Here is a 14,507-nt window from a genome sequence, read left to right as displayed (position 1 = left end):
GGGGGGAGATCTGATCCTAGGTCAGATTACATGGACGGTGGTAGGAGATCTGATCCTAGGTCAGATTACATGGACGGTGGTGGGAGATCTGATCCTAGGTCAGATTACATGGACGGTGGTAGATCTGATCCTAGGTCAGATTACATGGACGGTGGTGGGAGATCTGATCCTAGGTCAGATAACATGGACGGTGGTGGGAGTTCTGTTCGTGGGGTCATGGACTGTAACACAACCTTATGAATCAGGAACAGTGCTGGGTTGTATTCGTTAGGCACCAATCTGAAGACATAACAACCTGGGAGGGACTAACTGAACCTGTCCAATAAGAAACACTTTTTTCTATGATGTGCACCAATGAATACCATCCTGATGTCTGAGGAACTCAGTAAAATCACTGTCAAGACACCTGTCAGTTACAGGAAATGACATAAAACCCAGAGTTCTTCTTTCAATGCACATTCTCTCAGAGAGCGAGTCAGAGGTGAGACCAGAGCTACAACGTGTTCCTGCTCTGCTTGAGGCTGGCTGCTTTTCTTCACAATCCTACAAGTGATAATGCAACACTTAAATATCATGTTATTGTATTGTATTGTATTTTAATCAATCTATAACGGACACTTAAAAAAATTATAAAATTCGTGTCCAATATTATGAATATATTTAGTTTATAATAGTTTTTCTCCCTAAATTAATTTTTCTTCAGATTGATGGCATGAGTTTCATTGTCACCCCTTGGAAGTATTACAGGAGTAGTGAAAATGTAAGCAACATTTTCTAACCTGATATTTTCATCTTGTAATAACTGTATTGTAACAAACTACAAGTGTTGATTTCACTGTGTGTTAATGTTGAAGGACCTAGATGAACGTCTGTCTCCAGTCAGATGGGTGTGTGTTAATGTTGAAGGACCTAGATGAACGTCTGTCTACAGTCTGATGGGTGTGTGTTAATGTTGAAGGACCTAGATGAACGTCTGTCTCCAGTCTGATGGGTGTGTGTTAATGTTGAAGGACCTAGATGAACGTCTGTCTCCAGTCTGATGGGTGTGTGTTAATGTTGAAGACCCTAGATGAACGTCTGTCTACAGTCTGATGGGTGTGTGTTAATGTTGAAGGACCTAGATGAACGTCTGTCTCCAGTCAGATGGGTGTGTGTTAATGTTGAAGGACCTAGATGAACGTCTGTCTCCAGTCAGATGGACTATCTTCACAGCAGGTGTGGTCTCCATTATCCTTGGCATCACGGGTCTGCATGGAGCTCGTAAGAAGAACAAGAACTTCCTGATCATGGTACGTTCAGTTCTTAAAGGGGCAATCTGGGATTCAAACATTGCCATCATCCTGCTGCTATTTTGTAAACCGCTGAGGGATGGGGCTTGAAAAATGTAACCACACTCAAACCCTAAGATGGTTGAACTAAGCTCATGAGGCCTTTATAAATTACATTCTTCAAGAATAAATAGCTACATATCATTAATTTGAAAGTCCAAAATCTGGTTTATCAATCCCAGATATCCCCTTTAATAAAGCCCAAATTTCATTGGTAATGTCAACAAATGAAATACTTTATTATTTGACCCATTTATAACTAAGACCAAGTCATGTATATGACAGTGTACAGTGTATTTCCCCCAATATGTTTATTATTTACTTTATTCATTGGGTGATGTAGTATTCAGCTGGATCTTGTCTTCGATGCATTGGACTCGGGTTATTGGCCTACTACCTTCCACCACAATTAGGACAGAATTACAAGTTCATGTCCATAAAAATGTAATTAAACTAATATTTAAAAACATTGGTATTTATTGAATCTCCAGCTTCCAAATATGATGAAAGCCTGGTATGAAGAGTACATCCCATTGCACACAAATGGAAGAGATTTGGTACAAGAACTGACAGACCTGCAAACCATTGTAAGTTATTTTCTAACAGGATGTGGTTTTATATGATCAGTTAAGTTGTCCTGCCCAACGCTTCACCGTGGGCAAACTGCCTGCCCTCCAGGACACCTACAGCATCCAATGTCACAGAAAGGCAAAAATAATCATCAAGGACAGCAACCACCCGAGCCACTGCCTGTTCACCCCGATTCCATCCAGAAGGCGAGGTCAGTACAGGTGCATTAAAGCTGGGACTGAGAGACTGAAAAACATCTAACTCAAGGCCATCAGACTGTTAAACAGTCATCACTAGCACAGAGGGGCTGCTGCCTACATAGAGACTCAAATCACTAGCCACAATAATGGTATCACTAGTCACTTTAAATAATGCCACTTTAAAATTGTTTAGATATCCTACATTACTCATCTCATATGTATGTACTGTACTCTAATACCATCTACTGCATCTTGTCATCTTGATGTAATGTATCACTAGCCACTTGAAATAATGCCACTCTAAAATTGTTTAGATATCCTAAATTACTCATCTCATATGTATATACTATATTTTATACTATCTACTGCATCTTGCCTATGTCGAATGGCCAGTTCCACAGAGGGGCTGGTTCAATTGTAGTTCCTCAGAGTTGCCACCAGATGTAGCTAGTGTGTTTTTTGTGATTCTTTGAAATGAATCCACATTCATGTTGAGTTGATATGCAACAAGACCTGCTCATTTAATCCCAGTGACATTGAAATGCACAAATTTCTAAAGTTGATTCTAGATAAAACATTCATTTCATCTCATTTTGTTTTCCAGATCAGTGGCTGCATCATTCTTGGTGTCTCCATCTACATCAAAGTGAGCAAGAATGGTAACGTGGTAAGGAAATGTCCAGTACAACATTACATAAAAGCCATCGCCATCAAAAGCCCTCTTTGCACAGTAAAAATAACACATGCATACCCATCACCTTGATACAACTGGATCCAATCATCAAGACCTAAAATGGTTACAGAACACCCGCAGCATATCTTAGTAAATATAAATATTTAGATGTTGTGGCACAGTTGGTAGTGCATGGTGTTTGCAACACCAGGGTTGTGGGTTCGATTCCCACGGGGGACCAGTATGAATTTTTTTAATAATAATTGAAAAAAAAGAAATGTATGAAATGTATGCATTCACTACTGTAAGTTGCTCTGGATAAGGGCGTCTGCTAAATGAGTAAAATGTAAAACATTTAAAATGTCATATCTACATGTAAAATGACTGAGTAACTGTCTGTCCCCCTACCTCAGATAATGGATGAGGAAGTGCCGTTTGTAGACCTGTTGATAGCTGTTGGTGTCATCATCATGGTACTGGGCTTCCTGGGCTGCTGTGGAGCCATTAAGGAAAACCGATGCATGCTCATTCTGGTGAGGGGAAACACACTCCCTTACAACGGCCAACCCTCACATTTACATTTAAAATGCTGCATTATTGTACACTGCATAGGATAATGCTGTCCCAATAGCCAACCGCTGAAGCACCAAACACATTCAGTAGAGGCGGGAGGCAGCCACAGTCAGCCGCAGGTTAGCAGTCAGCTGCTTCCCAAATTGCACCTCATTACCTTTATAGTGCTCTACTTTTGACCAGGTCCATAGGGCTCTGGTCAAAAGTAGTGCACTATCTACAGTGCATTGAGAAAGTATTCAGACCCCTTGACTTTTTCCATATTTTGTTACGTTACAGCCATATAAAAAAAAATATATGAAATAGTTTTTACCCTCAATCTACACACTTTCGCATAATGAAAAAGCAAAAACTGGTTTCGAGATTTTTGCTAGATTATTAAAAATAAAAAACTGATATGACAAGAATCCTTTACTCAGTACTTTGTTGGAACACCATTGGCAGTGATTACAGCCTTGAGTCTTCTTGGGTATGACGCTACAAGCTTGGCACACCTGTTTTTGGGGAGTTTCTCCCATTCTTCTCTGCAGATCCTCTCAAGCTCTGTCAGGTTGGATGGGGAGCGTCGCTGCACAGCTATTTTCAGATCTCTCCAGAGATGTTCAAGTCCGGAATCTGGCTGGGCCACTCAAGGACATTCAGAAACTTGTCACGAAGCCATTCCTGTGTTGTCTTGGCTGTGTGCTTAGGGTTGTTGTCCTGTTGGAAGGTGAATCTTCACCTGAGTCTGAGGTCCGCAGCGCTCTGGAGCAGATTTTCATCAAGGATCTCTCTGTACTTTGCTTTGTTCATCTTTGCCTCGATCCTGACTAGTCTCCCAGTCCCTGCCGCTGAAAAACATCCCACCACCATGCTTCACCGTAGGGATGGTACCAGGTTTCCTTCAGACGTGGAGCTTGGCATTCGGGCCAAAGAGTTCACTCTTGGTATCATCCGACCAGAGAATCTTGTTTCTCATGGTCTGAGAGTCTTCAGGTGCCAGGACTCCAAGCCGGCTGTCATGTGCCTTGTACTGAGGGTTGGTCTTCGTCTGGCCACTCTAGCATAAAGGCCTGATTGGTAGAGTGCTGCAGAGATGGTTGTCCTTCCGGAAGGTTCTCCCAGCTCCACAGAGGACCTCTGGAGCTCTGTCAGAGTGACCATCAGGTTCTTGGTCACCTCCCTGACCAAGACCCTTCTCCCCTGATTGCTCAGTTTGGCCGGGCGGCCAGCTCTAAGGAGAGTCTTGGTGGTTCCAAACTTCTTCCATTTAAGAATGATGGGGGCCACTGTGTTCATGGACCTTCAACGCTGCAGAATATTTTGGGGTACCGTACCCCAGATCTGTGCCTCGACACAATCCTGTCTTGGAGCTCTACGGACAATTCCTTTGACCTCATGACTTGGTTGTTGCTCTGACATGCACTGTCAACTGTGAAACCTTATATAGACAGATGTTTGCTTTTCCAAATCATGTCCAATTAATTCAATTTACCACAGGTGGACTCCAATCAAGTTGTAGAAACATCTCAAGGATGATCAATGGAAACACGATGCACCTGAGTTCAATTTTGAGTATCATAGCAAAGGGTCTGAATACTTATGTAAATAAGATGTTTCTGCAACAAAATATATATATATATATATATATATATATATATATAAACATTTCTAAAAACCTGTTCACTTTGTCATTATGGGGTATTGTGTGTAGATACATGAAAAACATTAAATGAATCCATTTTATAATAAGGCTGTAACATAACAAAAAGTCCAGTGGTCGGAATACTTTCCAAATGTGTGTCATTTGGGCTGAAATGCCTGTAAAGGGAAGAGGAGCAGTTAGCTGCAGGATGTGGGGGAGGTCTTGTTATTTGTCCCATTGTAGGTCAGTGGTGTTTTAATCTTCATGTTTAGGGTGTGGTTTGGCCCCTGTGGGTTAGTGGCTTGTCCCATAGTAGGACAGTCATGTTTTAATCTTCATGTTTAGGGTGTGGTTTGGCCCCTGTGGGTTAGTGGCTTGTCCCATAGTAGGACAGTCATGTTTTAATCTTCATGTTTAGGGTGTGGTTTGGCCTCTGTGGGTTTAGTGGCTTTAGAAATGTTCTGTGACACTTTCACTCAGTGGACCTTTAGTTCTAGGATCTCACAAAACCAGTCTCTTCATATACAGTGGACCTTTAGTTCTAGGATCTCACCAAACCAGTCTCTTCATATACAGTGGACCTTTAGTTCTAGGATCTCACAAAACCAGTCTCTTCATATACAGTGGACCTTTAGTTCTAGGATCTCACCAAACCAGTCTCTTCATATACAGTGGACCTTTAGTTCTAGGATCTCACAAAACCAGTCTCTTCATATACAGTGGACCTTTAGTTCTAGGATCTCACCAAACCAGTCTCTTCATATACAGTGAGGGAAAAAAGTATTTGATCCCCTGCGGATTTGTACGTTTGCCCACTTACAAAGAAATGATCAGTCTATAATTTTAATAGTAGGTTTATTTGAACAGTGAGAGACGGAATAACAACAAAAAAATCCTGAAGAACGCATCTCAAAAATGTTATAAAATTATTTGCATTTTAATGAGGGAAATAAGTATGTGACCCCTCTGCAAAACATGACTTAGTACTTGGTGGCAAATCAAAGAGGTCAGACGTTTCTTGTAGTTGGCCACCAGGTTTGCACACATCTCAGGAGGGATTTTGTCCCACTCCTCTTTGCAGATCTTCTCCAAGTCATTAAGGTTTCGAGGCTGACGTTTGGCAACTCGAACCTTCAGCTCCCTCCACAGATGTTCTATGGGATTAAGGTCTGGAGATTGGCTAGGCCACTGCAGGACCTTAATGTGCTTCTTCTTGAGCCACTCCTTTGTTGCCTTGGCCATGTGTTTTGTGTCATTGTCATGCTGGAATACCCATCCACAACCCATTTTCAATGCCCTGGCTGAGGGAAGGAGGTTTTCACCCAAGATTTGACGGTACATGGCCCCGTCCATCGTCCCTTTGATGCGGTGAAGTTGTCCTGTCCCCTTAGCAGAAAAACACCCCCAAAGCATAATGTTTCCACCTCCATTTTTGACGGTGGAGATGGTGTTCTTGGGGTCATAGGCAGCATTCCTCCTCCTCCAAACACGGCGAGTTGAGTTGATGTCAAAGAGCTCCATTTTGGTCTCATCTGACCACAACACTTTCACCAGTTGTCCTCTGAGTCATTCAGATGTTCATTGGCAGACTTCAGACGGGCCTGTATATGTATTCTTGAGCAGGGGGACCTTGCGGGCGCTGCAGGATTTCAGTCCTTCACGGCGTAGTGTGTTACCAATTGTTTTCTTGGTGACTATGGTCCCAGCTGCCTTGAGATCATTGACAAGATCCTACCGTGTAGTTCTGGGCTGATTCCTCACCGTTCTCATGATCATTGCAACTCCACGAGGTGAGATCTTGCATGGAGCCCCAGATTGAGGGATATTGACAGTTCTATTGTATTTCTTCCATTTGTGAAAAATGCATCAAATGTTGTCACCTTCTCACCATGTTGCTTGGCGATGGTCTTGTAGCCCATTCCAGCCTTGTGTAGGTCTACAATCTTGTCCCTGACATCCTTGGAGAGCTCTTTGGTCTTGGCCATGGTGGAGAGTTTGGAATCTGATTGATTGATTGCTTCTGTGGACATTTGTATTTTTTACAGTTAACAAGCTGCGGTTAGGAGCACTCCCTTTAAGAGTGTGCTCCTAAGCTCGTTACCTGTATAAAAGACACCTGGGAGCCAGAAATCTTTCTGATTGAGAGGGGTCAAATACTTATTTCCCTCATTAAAATGCAAATCAATTTATAAAATTTTTGACATGCGTTTTTCAGGATATTTTTGTTGTTATTCTGTCTCTCACTGTTCAAATAAACCTACCATTAAAATTATAGACTGATCCTTTCTTTGTCAGTGGGCAAACGTACAAAGTCAGCAGGGGATCATATACTTTTTTCCCCCACTGTACAAGCAGAAATAATGTATTCCAAGTTTACACTTCCTGAATTGACTGACTTCAATTCAAATTGACCGCAATCATGACTTGATATAAAGGTGGCTTTGACATATCCAATACTGCATGCATGAATGCAACATGTACGTGATACCGAATGTCAGTATTGGGGTTCAATTACAGTCAATTTAGGAAGTCAAATTCCAATTCTCTTCAACGAGGAACATTTGGAATGGAATTTGGTTTGCTTTGTGAATTGACTGGACTTGAAATGGAATGGACCCCCAACCTGCTGAACATCACCGCATTGGATCATGGCAGCTTGTTAGCCTTGATAATGTAGTTCATTAGCAGTAGGTACAGCTTGTTAACCTTGATAATGTCGTTCATTAGCAGTAGGTACAGCTTGTTAACCTTGATAATGTAGTTCATTAGCAGTAGGTACAGCTTGTTAACCTTGATAATGTAGTTCATTAGCAGTAGGTACAGCTTGTTAACCTTGATAATGTAGATCATTAGCAGTAGGTACAGCTTGTTAGCCTTGAAAATGTAATTCATTAGCAGTAGGTACAGGTTGGGAGCCTTGATAATGTATTTCATTAGCAGTAGGTACAGCTTGTTAGCCTTGATAATGTAGTTAATTGGCAGTAGGCGTAATTAGTCGATTGGATGATAATTGTTACTTGCTGATTACTCTGATGAATGAGCCAGTAGAGGACTTGCCTTCACCTATATGGTCATTTAAAATATCCAAGAGGGCCTAGGTCACGTGTCAAACTCATTCCACGGAGGGCCGAGTGTCTGCGTATTTTCGCTCCTCCCTTGTACTTGATGAAGGTCGCTAATTAATAAGGAAGTCCCCTCACCTGGTTGTCGAGGGCTTAACAATTAAAACCAGCAGACACAAGGCCCTCCATGGAATGAGTTGGATACCCCTGGCCTAGGTACTAGAGGTTGATTTGGAATTCATCCCTTTGCCAAATCAAGCCCTTACACCAGGACTTTCCAATCAATCAAATGAAGGAAAATAGCCTATTGTTGTTCAGAAAGGCAGGTGATGAGGACCATACAGAAAGCATCTTACATTTACATTTACATTTACGTCATTTAGCAGACGCTCTTATCCAGAGCGACTTACAAATTGGTGCATTCACCAGTGGAACAACCACTTTACAATAGTACATCTATATCTTTTGGGGGGGGGGGGGGGTAGAAGGATTACTTTATCCTATCCCAGGTATTCCTTAAAGAGGTGGGGTTTCAGGTGTCTCCGGAAGGTGGTGATTGACTCCGCTGTCCTGGCGTCGTGAGCTTGTTCCACCATTGGGGTGCCAGAGCAGCGAACAGTTTTGACTGGGCTGAGCGGGAACTGTGCTTCCGCAGAGGTAGGGAGGCGAGCAGGCCAGAGGTGGATGAACGCAGTGCCCTTCTTTGGGTGTCGGGACTGATCAGAGCCTGAAGGTACAGAGGTGCCGTTCCCCTCACAGCTCCGTAGGCAAGCACCATGGTCTTGTAGCAGATGCGAGCTTCAACTGGAAGCCAGTGGAGTGTGCGGAGGAGCGGGGTGACATGAGAGAACTTGGGAAGGTTGAACACCAGACGGGCTGCGGCGTTCTGGATGAGTTGTAGGGGTTTAATGGCACAGGCAGGGAGCCCCGCCAACAGCGTGTTGCAGTAATCCAGACGGGAGATGACAAGTGCCTGGATTAGGACCTGCGCCGCTTCCTGTGTAAGGCAGGGTCGTACTCTGCGAATGTTGTAGAGCATGAACCTACAGGATCGGGTAACCGCCTTGATGTTAGTGGAGAACGACAGGGTGTTGTCCAGGGTCACGCCAAGGCTCTTAGCACTCTGGGAGGAGGACACAATGGAGTTGTCAACTGTGATGGTGAGATCATGGAACGGGCAGTCCTTCCCCGGGAGGAAGAGCAGCTCCGTCTTGCCGAGGTTCAGCTTGAGGTGGTGATCCGCGAATCGCAGAGATGCGATTCGCCACCTGGTTATCAGAAGGGGGAAAGGAGAAGTTTAATTGTGTGTCGTCTGCATAGCAATGATAGGAGAGACCATGTGAGGATATGACAGAGCCAAGTGACTTGGTGTATAGCGAGAATAGGAGAGGGCCTAGAACTGAGCCCTGGGGGACACCAGAGGTGAGAGCACGTGGTGCGGAGACGGATTCTCGCCACGCCACCTGGTAGGAGCGACCTGTTAGGTAGGACGCAATCCAAGAGTGAGCCGCGTCGGAGATGCCCAACTCGGAGAGGGGGGAGAGGAGGATCTGATGGTTCACAGTATCAAAGGCAGCAGATAGGTCTAGAAGGATGAGAGCAGAGGAGAGAGAGTTAGCTTTAGCAGTGTGGAGAGCCTCCGTGACACAGTGAAGAGCAACCTCAATTGAATGACCAGTCTTGAAACCTGACTGATTTGGATCAAGAAGGTCATTCTGAGAGAGATAGCAAGAGAGCTGGCCAAGGACGGCACGCTCAAGAGTCTTCAGGGCATGATCCAAACCATTTGCCCAGGATATCAAATAAAATAAAATTTTATTAGTCACATGCTCCGAATACAACAGGTGTAGACCTTACAGTGAAATGCTTACTTACGAGCCCCTAACCAACAGTGCAGTTTAAAAAAATACGAATGAGAATAAGAGATAAAAATAACATGTCATTAAAAAGGAGCAGTAAAAATTAACAATATATACCGCTTGGGTGCTGGTACAGAGTCAAGGTCCGGGGGCACCGGTTAGTTGAGGTAGTATGTACATGTACAGTTGAATTTGGAAGTTTACATACACTTAGTTTGGAGTCATTAAAACTCGTTTTCAACCACTACTCCACAAATTTCTTCTTAACAAACTATAGTTTTGGCAAGTCGGTTAGGACATCTACTTTGTGCATAACACAAGTAATTTTTCCAACAATTGTTTACAGACTTATAATTCACTGTATCACAATTCCAGTGCATCAGAAGTTTACATACACCAAGTTGACTGTGCCTTTAAACAGCTTGGAAAATACCAGAAAATTATGTCATGGCTTTAGAAGCTTCTGTTAGGCTAATTTACATCATTTGAGTCAATTGGAGGTGTACCTGTGGATGTATTTAAAGGCCTACCTTCTAATTCAGTGCCTCTTTGCTTGACATCATGGGAAAATCAAAAGAACTCAGCAAAGACTTAAGTCTGGTTCATCCTTGGGAGCAATTTCCAAACGCGTGAAGGTACCACGTTCATCTGTACAAACAATAGTACGCAAGTATAAACACCATGGGACCACGCAGCCGTCAAACCGCTCAGGAAGGAGACCCGTTCTGTCTCCTAGAGATGAACGTACTTTGGTGCGAAAAGTGCAAATCAATCCCAGAACAACAGCAAAGGACCTTGTGAAGATGTTGGAGGAAACAGGTACAAAAGTATCTATATCCACAGTAAACGAGTCCTATATCAACATAACCTGAAAGGCCGCTCAGCAAGGAAGAAGCCACTGCTCCAAAACCGCCATTAAAAAGCCAGATTACGGTTTGGAACTGCACATGGGGACAAAGATTGTACTTTTTGGAGAAATGTCCTCCGGTCTGATGAAACAAAAATAGAATGGTTTGGCCATAATGACCATCGTTATGTTTGGAGGAAAAAGGGGGAGGCTTGCAAGCCGAAGAACACATCCCAACCGTGAAGCACGGGGGTGGCAGCATCATGTTGTGGGGGTGCTTTGCTGCAGGATGGACTGGTGCACTTCACAAAATACGTGGCATCATGAGGAAGGAAATTGATGTGGATATATTGAAGCAACATCTCAAAACATCAGTCAGGAAGTTAAAGCTTGGTCGCAAATGGGTCATCCAAATGGACAATGACCTCAAGCATACTTCCAAAGTTGTGGCAAAATGGCTTAAGGACAACAAAGTCAAGGTATTGGAGTGGCCATCACAAAACCCTGACCTCAATCCTATAGAACATTTGTAGGCAGAATTGAAAAGCGTGTGCGAGCAAGGAGGCCTACAAACCTGACACAGTTACACAAGCTCTGTCAGGAGGAATGGCCCAAATTCACCCAACTTATTGTGGGAAGCTTGTGGATGGCTACCCGAAACGTTTGACCCAAGTTAAACAACTACCCCCAGGTTAAAGGCAATGCTACCATATACTAATTGTGTGAATGTAAACCTCTGACCCACTGGGAATGTGATGAGAAATAAAAGCTGAAATAAATCATTCTCTCTACTATTATTCTGACATTTCACATTCTTAAAATTAAGTGGTGATCCTAACTGACCTAAGACAGGGGATTTTTACTAGGATTAAATGTCAGGAATTGTGAAAAACTGAGTTTAAATGAATTTGGCTTAGGTGCATGTAAACTTCCAACTTCAACTGTAGGTACAGTTAAAGTGACTATGCATAGATGACAACAGAGAGTGGCAGTGGTGTGGAGAGGGGAGGGGGGCAATGTAAATAGTTTGGGTAGCCATTTGACTAGATGTTCAGGAGTCTTACTGCTTTGGAGTAGAAGCTGTTTAGAAGCCTCTTGGATTTAGACTTGGCGTTCCGGTACCGCTTGCCATGTGGTAGCAGAGAGAATAGTCCATGATTAGGGTGGCTGGGGTCTTTGACAATTTTCAGGGCCTTCCTCTTACACCGCCTGGTATAGAGGTCCTGGATGGCAGGAAGCTTGGCACCAGTGATTTACTGGGCCGTTCGCACTACCCTCTGTAGTGCCCTGTGGTCAGAGGCTGAGCAGTTGCCATACCAGGCAGTGATGCAACCAGTCAGGATGCTCTCGATGGTGCAACTGTAGAACCTTTTGAGGCTATGAGGACCCATGCCTTTTCAGTTTCCTAAGGGGGAAAAATGTGGTTGTGCCCGCTACACGACTGTCATTGGACCATGTTAGTTTGTTGGTGATGTGTCCACATCACCAAAAAGGAACTTGAAGGAACCAAGGAACTTACAGCTCTCAACCTGCTCCAAAGCAGTCCAGTTGATGAGAATGGGGGCGTGCTCGGTCCTCTTTTTCCTGTAGTCCACAATCATCTCCTTTGTCTTGATCACGTTGAGGGAGAGGTTGTTGTCCCGGCACCACACGGCCAGGTCTCTGACCTCCTCCCTATAGGCTGTCTTGTTGTTGTCGGTGATCAGGCCTACCACTGTTGTGTCAATGACACATGTAATGATGGTGTTGGAGTAGTGATCAGGGAGTACAGGAGGGGACTGAGCACACACCCCTGAGGGGCCCCTGTGTTGAGGATCAGCATGGCGGATGTGTTGTTATCTACCCTTACCACCTCGGGGCGGCCCGTCAGGAAGTCCAGGATCCAGTTGCAGAGGGAGGTGTTAAGTCCCAGGGTCCTTAGTTCAGTGATGATTTTTGAAGGTACTATGGTGTTGAACGCTGAGCTGTAGTGAATGAATAGCATTCTCACATAGGTGTTCCTTTTGTCCAGGTGGGAAAGGGCAGTGTGGAGTGCAATAAAGACTGCATCATCTGTGGATCTGTTGGGGCAGTATGCATATTGGAGTGGGTCTAGGGTTTCTGGGATGATGGTGTTGATGTGAGCCATGACCAGCCTTTCAAAGCACTTCATGGCAACAGACGTGAGTGCTACGGGTAGGTAGTCATTTAGGCAGGTTACTTTCGTGTCCTTGGGCACAGGCACTATGGTGGTCTGCTTAAAACATGTTGGTATTACAGACTCGGACAGGGAGAGGTTGAAAATGTCAGTGAAGACACTTGCTAGTTGGTCAGCGCATGCTCGCATTACACGTCCTGGTAATCCGTCTGGCCCTGCGGTCTTGTGAATGTTGACCTGTCTAAAGGTCTTACTCACATCGGCTGCGGAGAGATTGATCACAGTCTTCCGGTACAGCTGGTGCGCTCATGCATGTTTCAGTGTTATTTGCCTCGAAGCGAGCATAGAAGTAGTTTAGCTCGTCCGGTAGGCTCGTGTCACCTGGCAGCTCTCAGCTGTGCTTCCCTTTGTAGTCTGTAATGGTTTGCAGGCCCTGCCACATCCAACGAGCGTCAGAGCCGGTGTAGTACGACTCGATCTTAGTCCTGTATTGACGCTTTGCTTGTTTGATGGTTTGTCGGAGGGCATAGCACGATTTCTTATAAGCTTCCGGGTTAGAGTAACATGAAAGCGGCAGCTCTAGCCTTTAGTTCAGTGTGGATGCTGCCTGTAATCCATGGTTTCTGGTTGGGGTATGTACGTACGGTCACTGTGGGGACGATGTCATCGGTGCACTTATTGATGAAGCCAATGACAGATGTGGTGTACTCCTCAATGCCATTTGAGGAATCCCGGAACATATTCCAGTCTGTGCTAGCAAAACAGTCCTGTAGCTTAGCATCTGCTTCATCTGACCACTTTTTTATTGATCTAGTCACTGGTGCTTCCTGCTTTAATTTTGCTTGTAAGCAGAAGGATAGAATTATGGTCAGATTTGCCAAATGGAGGGTGAAAGAGAGCTTTGTATGCATCTCTGTGTGTGGAGTATAGGTGGTCTAGAGTTATTTTTCCTCTGGTTGCACATTTAACTTGTTGATATAAATTAGGTAAATCTGATTTTAGTTTCCCTGCATTAAAGTCCCCGGCTACTATGAGCGCCACCTCTGGGTGAGCGTTTTCTTGTTTGCTTATGGCAGAATACAGCTCATTCAATGCTATCTTAGTGCCAGCCTCTGACTGTGGTGGTATGTAAACAGCTACAAAGAATATAGATGAGAACTCTCTCGGTAGGTAATGTGGTCTGCAGCTTATCATGAGACACTCTACCTCAGGCGAGCAATGGCTCGAGACTTCCTTAGATATTGTGCACCAGCTGTTGTTTACAAAAATACATAGCTGTTGTTTACAAAAATAGATAGACTGCCGCCCCTTGTCTTACCAGACGCCACTGTTCTATCCTGCTGGTACATCGTACAACCAGCCAGCTGTATGTAGATAGTGTCGTCGTTCAGCCACGACTCCGTGAAGCATAAGATGTTACAGTTTTCAATGTCCCGTTGGTAGTTAAATCTTCCTAATAACTCGTCCATTTATTGTCCAAAGATTGCATGTTTGTGGGCAGAATTGAGGGGAGTGGGGGTTTATTCGAGCGCCTCCGTCTCCTCAGATGGCAGCCTGCCCTCCGGCCTCCCTTTCTCCGCCTCCTCTTCGCGCAGATCACTTGGGTCGGGGCCTGTTCCTGAGGGAACCGTATA

Source organism: Salmo salar, chromosome 17 (assembly GCF_965601325.2).
Source record: "Salmo salar chromosome 17, fSalSal1, whole genome shotgun sequence".
NCBI classification, from domain to species: Eukaryota; Metazoa; Chordata; class Actinopteri; order Salmoniformes; family Salmonidae; genus Salmo; species Salmo salar.
The sequence above is the reverse complement of the archived record's forward strand: the minus strand, read 5'-3'. Positions refer to the sequence as shown.